General features: G+C 38.3%; 1 protein-coding gene across 2 annotated transcripts in view; it reads right to left on the bottom strand.

Moving 5' to 3' along the window:
• DCDC2 (doublecortin domain containing 2) overlaps positions 1-12307 on the bottom strand; it is a 187974-nt gene that overhangs the window by 10565 nt on the left and 165102 nt on the right. The window lies entirely within an intron of this gene.

The following is a 12307-nucleotide window of genomic DNA, read 5'->3' on the forward strand; positions in this document are numbered from 1 at the left end:
TAATAACATATTATTTTTTAGTTTTATATTTCTCAGCCTTACCTCTTTCTTTATCCAGAATTCCCAAACACATATACATTTTTTTCTCCTTTTAATGCAAAGGGTTGGTATATACCCTAATTTCTTTTTAGGGAAGAAGACAACTGGCCCTAAATTCAGGCCCTGTCTCGTAGTCATTATTACCACCAGTACTAACAAGCGGTATTACGCTTTCATCCTATTATTCCTATTAGACTTTCCCAGCACAGCTATTTTAGTAGTCATCAAATGAAGCCACATCTGGTTAGCTCAACTTTAAGAAATGCAAGATTATGGTGCTGAAATACCAATTTGATCAATTTAAATAAGATGGTAACATTAGTTAAAAGGCTTATAAACCTTTAAAATATCCTGAGTCTGGAACAAAATTTATTATTACAATGACACTACAATTCAGGGCAAAAAAAAAAAAAAAATGCTGCTATGACAGATCTGTAATGAATAAATGAAAAGCAATGTGCTTTTTGGTGTAATCTCCTTTGAAGCAGACATTAAATTATTAAAGATGTTTCCAGTGTATACATCAATCAAATCATCCCCAGAAGGAACACTGGGTTTTACACCCATCCATACACACACACACACACACACACACACACGTACACACACACACACACATGTACACACACAGATAAAATCTATACTATGGTGAGAGTCTGCAAAGAAGGAAAAGGGCATTCCCTCTACATAACTATTCTTTAGGATAAAAAAGAAATACAAGAGGCAAAGGAGGAACAAGTTGCCCCCTTCCTCCATCCCCTTTACTCCTCTCTCACTGTGCTGTAGCAAAACTACTGAAGAGGAATCTGGTACCCCTCACACAAACTCAGAGCTATCACCAGCCCTGGGAACTTTTAGTCCATTAAGACTGTTGGGTCTGATTCACATGGACTGATCATCCTCACTCTCAGTTATGTTTATTCTTTGCTTCCAAGTTCCTTGGCATCCATTTTTCACAACAAATTCACCATCCAATAGCTTTTTGTTGTTTCCAAACTGCTATCTATTAATACTTGCAAAAGGAATATGAATGTACAAACAAGAGATATTAAACAAGGATAATTTCCATAAATTAGTATGTGCACTTAAGCCACAAATGACTCTATCTTCCATTGGAATGACACGTTGGCAGTAGCCAGTTACGGATGTAGTAAATAACGCCAAACATTTTTGGTAGCATTTTGTGCTTCTTAGAGCACTTTCACATTTCACATGCAGTTTCTCATTTTCCCAACCTGTTGGCAGATGTGATTATTATTTCCACTGTATAGAACGGGAAATTGAACCAGAGATGTAAAGCAAGTTGCCAAGGGTTACATGGACGGTAGATGAAACTATCTTTCATCAGTATCATAAACACACATACCTGCGTGCACATGCGTGCGCACACAGATACAACTTCTTATTGAAGAACAGTGGTCCTCAGTAGCTGAAACACTGGTAACCATGGTAACAAGGCGCCTGGCTAAGGCCAACCCTCTACTCTATAACCAATGGATAATGAGGCAGAGGGGCTGCTGGGCTGAGCTGGGAGCCATGTCTCTGCTTTACTCCCCACTCTGCTCATCACTGATCATGTTTCTTACAGACTCAAACTTGAAAAGCTGACTCTGCTCCCTGAATATTATCCTTGCCATCTGTTGAGCAGCATCAAATCAGAGACAAACCCCATCTTCTCACTTTTTGGGGCTGAATTGTGCCCTCCCTCCCAATTCTTATGTCGAAGTCTTAACCCCAGTACCTCACCTCATAAAGTAACTGCATTTGGAGGCGATTTAAGTTAAAATTAGGTCATGAGGGTGGGCCCCAAGCCACGAAGAGAGGCCTGAGAACAAACCAACCCTGCCAACACCTTGATCTCAGACTTTGGGCCTCCAGAGCTGTGAGAAAATAAATGTCTGCTGTTTAAGCCCTCTAGTCTGCAGTGTTTCGTTATGGCAGCCCCAGTAAACTAATATACTAATACCTTCCCTCCCCAGCCCCACACATGCTCATATTCATATTCTTTCACCTCCCTTCCCAACACTCTCACTCTTCCATCCCTCCCCTATTTCCTTTAAAAAATAGGGAAATTGGGTTCCTCAACAATGGAAAGAGGGCTGGCTAGATGTGGTAGGGAAAGAAGGCCAAACCCAGACCTTACCAGATAGAAGTCTGGAGTGGGGAGAGTCCGCTGTGGAGGAAACTAAAAAGAGCCCTGGGCCACTGGCTGTGCCATCCTATTACTCATGCTGTTCCTTACACCTTCATCCGGGATGCCCTTCCTTCACCATGGGCAGAGCCACCTTCTCCAGAAAGACTTCCTGCTCCCTCAGGTGGCCATCACTCCTCACCTGTGCCCTCCTAATACTTGCTAAGGTACCTCTATTACATTCTAACCATGGTGTGCAGTTATTCTCTATGTGCAATATAAAAATAGTGAACATAAATTGCTATTAAGTAGATACCCCCAAAGTGTTTGGAATGATTATAGAATAATGGGGAAATATCATCCCTGGCACTATGGAGGTCTTCTGGAAGTTTCTTGAAGGGCTTTTTGTTATTCATCTTTGTTCCCATCACCACTGACTCTGGATATGCATCTTGAATAAGACACAAATATGCCTCCCAAAGATAAAAGTCAGCCTCATATGTGCCTTCAGGAAGGCACTGATGACAAGGTTCACATTTATCCAGAGCTCGCCAAGTACCTGGTACTATGGCCTAAGCACATTATATGCATTATCATATTTACTCTAACCTCACAACAATTATTTAACAAAAACACAATTATGATCCTAATTTGCAGATAAGGAAACTGAAGCACAGAGAGTTAGGTAACCTTGTCCAAAATTCCCCAAGTAGTGACAGAAGGATTTGAATTATTTAACCATTGGATTGTAATAACTATTTTCCTAAGATAAAGTACAGAGCAAAGACATATTTATGTTAAATTCAATGTATGTTCAAGAGTTACTTCCAGCCTAGTGGTTCCTAGACCAGTGCCTCACTGTCACCTGGAGATCTTGTCAAATGCAAAGTGTGAGTCACAAGTTCAGAGCTTCTGCATCTCTCTCAGCTCTAGTGATGCTGGCAATGCTGGTCCCCAGATGACACTGTGCATAGTAGGGCTGTAAATCACATATAACACAATATGCTCATGAATATACCACTTAAAAAATCATTTTGGGTTAACAGTTCTCACTGTAATAGTGCCCCGAAATCATGCCTCATTAAAGGAAGGTAGCATTTTTATCTTAAAAATTACCAGTCAATTTACTGAAAGTTGGAAGACAATGGAAGGACTGACTGTTGACAGAATGATTTCTGGCCATAAAGACAGTTCTACAAGATTTATTCTAATTACATCACCATGCCACTGTTTATTAAGAGTCAATGTTATAAAAAGAAACCCATCATTGCAAAAGCAATAAATCAGAAAGGTTTTTTTATATTTTATATTTTTATATTTAATGCTCAAAGTCTCCATCCCCCTGACATTTATGTCAATTTTCAGTCAATTTTGTGATGAAAATTTTTAAGAGAACCTGTTTTCAGATAGAAATTGTTTCTCTAAGGGGTACATACATCTTGAAATTTCAGGACTAGCTCATGCCTATAAGTAATTGTGTAATGCTATACTCTTTATAAAGCACAATTCTTCTATTTCACTGGAGTCAAAAAAGGGTATTCATTATACTCTATCTTAAATCCTCATTAAACTGATGTACATAATGGTATAAACAATGATCACAGAAGTCATTTAAACCTAGATGATTCCAGCCTCACAGCCTCTCTGGCACGCATCCAGAATGCAACTAGATTAATGGGCATGTTACACATATTAAAAATATATGTACAATTACAGACAATATGTACCCTTAGGTTTTTATAAGAAAGTCAGGACTTCTACCTTTAAAAACACATTATTTATTATAAGTAATTGCTCTTAATATTTTTTATTAGAAAAGCTGTACAACATGACACCAGCATTGGCATTTCGAGTGCATTTTGCCTGAGTTTGCCTCCATGTGTATCTTGCTATTTATTTTGTTACTGACATTCTGAGAAAATGGTTGATTTGTATGGGAAGACAGAAAAGGTCTGGTAGTTATTATCGCTGGCTACATCCTAGCGGGGACGGCTCGGGGGAAATCGTTAAGTATTCAGGTTTTCTAGAGAATATGCAGGCCGTTACTAAGGTTAACTCAGGATTCCTGAGTGGTAAGGGGAAAGAAGATGGAATATGAAAATTATATGGAAATAAGCCGCAAAATATTGAAAGCATCAATTACTTGGAAGGTATTTCCACAGGCAGATGGGGCTGCCTGGATGACTTACACTTTCAACTCATATCACACCTCTGACAGTAACAGCAGGAACAAAAATTAGAAACGGGGAAAGGCATCTAAAGAGAGACCACAGCTGATGTCCAGCCCACTTTAGCAGTAAATGTGATATTTCTTATATTTACATCAGAATTCCTGAGGAATATTATTTTAATGTTTAAGGCCTATGCTATCATAAATAACAGCACAAGTTAGAATTTTTTAGTCAAGATACCTATCTCACCATCCAACCCTCCTCCTCATTCCCACCCATTAGTTCTTTCTCCCTGAAATAACCTAGACCTAGAAATTGGAGTTCAATAAAAATGAAAAAGACTACCTTAGATGTTCATTTTTTCCATGTAACATTTACGACGTTTCGAATTTGGGAAAGTGTGCAGATTTGTTATAGGTTTTGGGGTAGAAGATATTTCTGTGGATTTTATGGCAGAATTCAGACATAGATGTTGAAAACACAGAAGTTATCGTACTTGTTTTTATTATTTCTGTTCCCATGGAAACTAAAATCATCTCCTATCCAAGTTGAATGAGGTGTTTTGAAATAATCAGTTTCAATTTTTTATGATAGCAAAGTACCACTTCTTGCTTTCAGCTTTCAGAGGCTTACTTTCACAGAAAAAAACAAAAAAGGTTTAGATGTGATTTGAAGCTACAAAGACCTACAAAAAGGATGGTTATATTCAGACACATGACCCTGTAAGTACAGAAGAGTGAAGCTCTGGTCAGTCACCTGGAAGCTGTCTCACCTGGGTCCCTTTAAGCCCCACCAGTTCCTGTGACACCCATATGAGAATATATGATAAACTGAAAACATACTTAGATGGCATGAAAATATTTAATCATCATTATAAAAATATTCCCCATTAAATTTTCTCAAGTTAGAAGTAAATGTTGATTTTCTTTCATTTATATCAGAAATCCCTGAGGGCTACATTTTAATGTTTAACACCATTTCTATCATTTAAATACCCATCTACAAACATGATGCCACAAAAAGCCTTATTGGCGATGCATAAATAAAGAACTCTGATCATTCTCATTCTAACCCTTCCAGCAGTGTGCAGCGCTTGTTAACGCCGAATATGAATATGATTCAGTAAGAGTATATGACTTGAAAATAAAGAATGATAAATATACCATTTACACATAATCCCTTTTAGTTCAGAGACAGCAGTGAAGGTTGAGTGGCCCTCAGAACATGTTGCCATTTATGGGTTAATTAGAAGCCCCTAATCGTCTCACTTCTCTTCTTTAAGATGTACAGGGAGAGGACCAAACTAGAAGACAGGACCCCTGTGCTAATTCTACTACCAACAGATCATGTCTCTGAGGGAAAATGGCTTTCTCCACCGTGGGACTTTTTTTCTTCAATGGCAACATATGAAGCTTAGGTCAGTTCCCTTCTGGTTCTAAATATTTTATAATTCTGTTTAGTAAATGCATTTCATTGAAGTCGATTTGGGGGACCTGTCACAGAAAACAGCCTCTTTTATCTTTCTGTATATTTTATCATATATGGAAAAGCAAGACAAAAAGTTCTTCATCTTGCTTGCCTTTCACAAGAGGAGCTGCAGGTAGCTGCTGATTCCCCGTTAGTTGCAGGTAGAGTCAATGATGAGACCAAGTCAGAACATGGAGAATAAAACTAGGGCAACAGGCATATTTGCTTTTTAAACCTATTTCTGGTTACAGCCCCTAAGCTGTAGATTCTTTAAAATGGCATTATATTATGTGTGTGTAGACCAATAGTCACAAGCTCAAATGATCCCAGGGGCAGGTCACAAAACATAAGTTTATAATTGAAGACACATGATAGACATAGGGGTGCTGCAGCCTGTGGAAGTCTGAAGAACACATGGCCTACTAAAGAGATGTAGATGTTGTCAGCCCTGTAACAGCCAAAGAATATTCCCTCATAGAAAATCTGCTCACAGGCTACCCTATTGTGGATTCTAGGAAAACAGCTCTAATGGATCATTATGAAAGTGGTTTCTGGTTAAACACAGCAGATTGAACAAATGTGAGGTTTTTTTGTTTTTGTTTTTGTTTTTTTGAGACGGAGTCTGGCTCTGTCGCTCAGGCTGGAGTGCAGTGGCGTGATCTCGGCTCACTGCAAGCTCCGCCTCCCGGGTTCACGTCATTCTTCTGCCTCAGCCTCCTGAGTAGTTGGGACTGCAGGTGCCCGCCATCATGCCTGGCATTTTTTTTTTTTTTTTTTTTGTATTTTTAGTACAGATGGGGTTTCACCGTGTTAGCCAGGATGGTCTCGATCTACTGACCTTGTGATCCACGAATGTGAGTTTTTTCTTAGCTCCCTTCTAATGTCCCTCCAAAGCATCAGTCAAGTCAACTTTAAAAGGATGAACCCATAAGGACATAGAAGAGTGGAAAGGGAATATCAACCACAAAATTTGGGAAACAGTAAAGCAAATGGATGTGAGGCAAATGGATGGATGACAGTAGACCTGAGGAAGCAAAAATTTGAGACTGCAGAAAGGGAAGCAAAGAAGCAAGACTTTGCATGCTTAAAAACCTAAAGGCGGCTCCGGGATGGAGGCACCATCTGCCTCTGAAATAAGGGGCATAGATAACTGTGACTAAAAATTGGCTCAGAGTCTTTAAAAGAAGCAAATAGGTCCCCTGAGATCACCTCCCTTGAGAAATATGGGAGGTTTATTATCTGGAGATGTTGAACCTTAGGGAAACTGGACTCAAGTACAGCTGAGAACAAGGGCACTACACTGAAACTGAGAATAAATCTCTTGATCCATGCCTCTTTCTCACAGTCAGATACCAAAATGTTGACAGCTAGGTTCTTATCAACAAGGCAAAAGATTGAAAGATTTCTCTCAAAGGATATAGACCCCAAAAGAGCAATACTTACGGATACTAAAAATTGCAGGAGGTCTGCCAATGAAATGGCCAAAAGCAATCAACCTACAGGACACCTTCCCTATGTACACAGTGTGTCCTTAATACCTCACTCTCAAATCTAACCAGACAGCCAAGAAAAGACTCTGATATGGATACAGAGATCAAAACATAGAAAGAGACAAAGAAACTAAAAAAGAAACTCGGAAGGAAAAAAAAAAAACAGTGCAGGAAAGGAAAGTGTAAAATAATAGAACATCAATCCTTGGAGAGAAAAGGGAAGATATCACATTTATAAAACAAGAATAGGATGCTAAAAAAGGAATATTCAGAGAATGTGAAAGAGCTCTTAGATGTTAAAAATAAAATGACTAGGAAATAATCAAAGGAAGATAAAAATTGAGGCTTTTATTTTTTTTTTTAAGTGAGAAAGTTAAAAAAAAAATCCACAGAGATGAAAAATAGGAGAGACAGTTAGATAATCACTCTAGGAGGTCCTATATTCAAATACCTGGACTTCTAGAAAGAGTAGGAAAATGAAGAGAAGAAAATTATCAAAGAAACTATTTTTTTTCCAAAACTGAAAGCACATATTTTAAGAATTAAAAAGCCCATTGAGTACAGAGTCCAATAAGCAAAAAGGCCTATACCAAGACACATAATTGGAAATTTCCAGAACACCAGGAACAAAGACAATAGTCTAAAAACCTTAAGAGAAAGGAAAAAGGGTTACATTCAAAGAAACAGAATGCCATCAAACTTCTCAACTACCATTCTGAATGCAAAGGAAAATTGAGGAATCGCCTCACGATTGTGAGAGAAATTATATTAAACCTAGAATTATTTACCTCACCATACTTAGAAAAGTTTGGTTAGAGAAAAAAAGATATTTTCAGACATGCAAAGCCTCAGAAAAATGTGTCTCCCATGAAGCTTTTCTCTGGAGGCAACTAGAGATGAGTTCCACAAAAAATGAAGGTGTAACCAAGAGAGAGGAAGACATAGAATCCAAAAAAATAAGAGAACCATCCACCGAGGAAGCAAAAGAAATTCTCAAAATAATGGTGAAGAAAAATACCAGGATAACTCTGAAAAGCAGATCTAGAGAACAACTTACCAGCTTGAGGCAGCTGACCAGAGGGATTGAGAAAAAAATAAAATGAAGATTTCGGTATCACTGAATGTATATGAATGTATCAAGAGGACAGTAAGTTCTTGCAGAGTTTGGAGATGGCTTAGTAACAGGTACATAGAAACCAAAGCAAATGAAAAAATAGGCAATTATTAACCTGGGCAAGAGGGAAAAAGGGTTACCCAAGAAAGGAAATGTAACTACAGTACACTAAATGGTTCAACTAAGAATAATGTACATAGTAGAAATAATGTAGAAATAATGTACAGTAGAAATAATGTACAGATATTAACTTAATGTACAGATATTAACTTAACCAAAAGTATTACAAAATTATAGTGGCAAGAAAAAAGAAAGGGAAAGGCATCTATATGTGTTTGTATGTATGTGGCCCTATTTTTGATAGGGAGGAAGAGTTTGGGAAAAAATCTAAATAGTCACCTTCCATAGTAATTACATAAAAAGTTACGAAATCAAGATAAATACAAAGCAAGATAAATCCAGAAAGTTAATAAATCAAAACAAATAAAATCAAGATTTACTTTATCAAATTTGAGATACCACCCAATTAAAGGGATTGCCATTCTTTTATGTCATCTAAAAACAAAAGAATTTTTTAAATTAAAAAGTTTATTAAAATAATTTTTTAAATAATTTTAAATTAAACTATAAGATACCATCACTTATAAGAACCAAGCACCTCAGAGGTATTAAAATGGGGGAGGGGATTAGGAATATAGCAGTATTCCATGAGAAATAGCTGAACTAGTTCAAATCAGCTAACTGTATGAAACAGGAATTGTGGTGAGGAGGGGTACGGCAAATGGTTGCTATTTTTGTTATAATCTTTGTTGAACTGATTGACTTTTAAAAACGTGTATAATTCTGATGAAAAATAAATTTTAAATAAATAAGAAAGTATATATCACAACTTCCAATTTACAAAAATCATTTTACTGTTTTAATGTTCATGATGCTGGGTTAAATGCTATTTAATGAAACTACTTAGCACAAAAACGTTTTTCAATTCTCATTATTTTATTAGTCAAAATCAACTACAAATGGGAAAAGCAATAAAACAAACCAAAATCACTCCAAAGTTACTATCTCCATCTTCCACTTGGTTCTGTCAAATTAAACGAACTCCAAAAATACAATTGTGCATTTGGTTATTTCATAGTTATTGGTCTGTGTTTGTGAGATGGTGAATTATCTTGCCTGATCCTTAATTACTAGGAAAATGGAGCAGACTCATTTCTTACTTCCTTAGCTTGGAAAAGCACCATCTTATAAATGGAACATATTGACACAGGGTCATCAGTGCCAGAGCAATCACAGGCATCTGTTAATCAGGCACTTGTTCCACTGCTAATGGCCAATCCCAGATTGATTTGGAACATGCATACACAAAACAGGTTAGTTCTGAAAGAGTATCTTAGGCGTATTAGACCTAAACTCACCTCTGAGAGAAGACATTTGTTCTGGCGTCCCTAAATGCACGCAAGAATGTGAACATTCTTCTGTTTTTCCATGGGTTTGGAAGTACTACCAGGTCCATCATCATTAATTTGTCTCTAACTAATGAAAAGAGTCTGGACCTTGGGGCAGAGCTCAGACTCTTTCTTAGCTGGGTTTAGTCCACACTGCATAACATAAACATGCAAATACACCTGTATATGCACACACAAACACGCATGCTAGATGGCACCAGGAGAGGCTATCAAGGACTATGAAAGGTCTGAAGTTGCACCCTGCTAGCAAGAGACAAGTTAGCATGCTACCGTTTCATGGGCGCTGGCAGGAAACATGAGACTACTGAGTCAGTGACAAAGGACTTTATTGCTCATGCAATAGCAGTAGCAAAAAGAGCATTTGCACCCAAGGCCCAATTCCCACAATGAGAAGGTGGCTAGGTATGCACACATTAGTTTGCATTTTAGGAGAGAACCTCAAGTTTAGGGAATCCAAACTTTTTTTCCAAATATTGTTATTATAGTAAAATATACATTACATAAAATTTACCATTTTAACCACTCTTAAGTGTACAAGTCAATGGGATTAAGTCTTTCACAACGGGCAGTAAACTTGCCTGACCTGTGCACCATAGGGAGACATTGTCTTTATTATACAGGACAATACAGAAATCTGGCCTTTGCCCCAGAGCAGAGTTTCCCAATCTCAGCTCTATTGACATTCTGGGCTGCAGAATTTTTTGTTGTGAAGACTGTCATGTGCATTACAAGATAATTAGGAGCAGCCCTGGCCCTGGCCACCACCCTCTAGATGCCCATAGCACTCCCCCAGTTACTACACCAAAAGTGGTCCCAGAAATTGCCATATATCCCTTTGGAGGCAAAATCATCACCAGTTGAGAATGGTTGTTCCAGAAGAAACCACTCTCTCTGTCTTCCAAGGCCATTCACTATACAAACATCCCTGAAGAGATGGTCCAGAACAAAGGCCAGCAGTGCCTCTGCTCACAAGATGGGCAGAATCATAACAGACCCATGGAGAATGGCCTCCCAGTGAAAGCCTTGACACTGACTTCTAAAACTTAATCTGCTTCTCAGGAATGGATAAATAACTTGTCCAATTGGCACATGATACTTACATATAGACATACACGCACACACAGGCCCATACAACTTCCTTCTTCATGGCCCTTGGACTAAAATTACAACACAGATCATTCAGATGACAGGAAAACAGTCCAAAGACATTAACTAGTTAATGGCCTTAGAGAGAGTGTATTTAAGTATCTTTTCTAGTTATAACAAGTAGTATACAATGACTATATTTCCTTTCTTAATTAGGATTTTTATTTTTCCTGTCTGGGTTAATAACTGGCTTTTTTTTAATGTAATACTCTCTCCTCAGATCACTCCTCTGCCCTTAAGTTGGATAGACTGCATTTAAGTCCCATTTCCTCTAATTAACGTAGTACAGCCTTGAGCAAGTAATTTCACCTCATGAGCTCACTTCCTTTGTATATTTATAGATAGGTAGATAGGTAAGCAGGTAGATAGAATGAGACTGATAAGACGTATCCAGTTTCTTTTTTGAGACAGAGTCTCACAGAGTCACCCAGGCTAGAGTGAGGTGGCACGATCTCTGCTCACTGCAACCTCTGCCTCCCAGATTCAAGCGGTTCTCATGTCTCAGCCTCCCGATTACCTGGAATTACAGGTGCCCGTCACCATGCCTGGTTAATTTTTTGTATTTTCAGTAGAGACCAGGTTTCGCCGTGTTGGCCAGGCTAGTCTCGAACTCCTGACTTTAGGTGATCTAGCCCACCTCAGCCTCCTAGAATGCTGGGATTACAGGCATGAGTTACCACACCCAGCTCCAATAAGACCTACCTTACAGGGTTGTTTTCACAATTAAACGAGAGAAATAAAAATCCCTAGTCCAGTGCCTGGCACTCAGTAGGCACTTCATCAATGGTAGCTATTGTTTAATGCAGATCACCATTGTGGGCTAATGCAGAGTTGGTCTTACTGTAATGAAACTAATGGACTTTCAACTAATTTCTCCACACTTTTAGTTTTCCATGACATTTATAATATAGCTGCTTAGGATGTAAACGTCAGCAGACCATAGAGAATGGCCGTAACCTGACTTCATAAGCACCTCGTATGGAACAAATAAACTAGACAATCCCAATGTTATGACTGAGAGAGTCCAAGAAGAAAGTAATTCTAACCTTTGGTTACCTGGCTTTAGTTTCTTCAAGCACACACCAATTTGTTGATACTGCCCAGCTTTTGCCAATCTGTTTCTCGGTATCTCCTGCATACCTGCATTTTGATAAGCTAGCACTCACAAGTTAAATAAGAAATCAAGCCCTGCAGACATGTATCCCAGGCTGTTCAAGTGTTATCAGAGATCAATTTTCCCTCCCAACTCCCCTTCCTGAGGATCCTCAAACGTCAAAGTA

Source organism: Chlorocebus sabaeus, chromosome 17 (genome assembly GCF_047675955.1).
Source record: "Chlorocebus sabaeus isolate Y175 chromosome 17, mChlSab1.0.hap1, whole genome shotgun sequence".
In the NCBI taxonomy this organism is placed as follows: domain Eukaryota; kingdom Metazoa; phylum Chordata; class Mammalia; order Primates; family Cercopithecidae; genus Chlorocebus; species Chlorocebus sabaeus.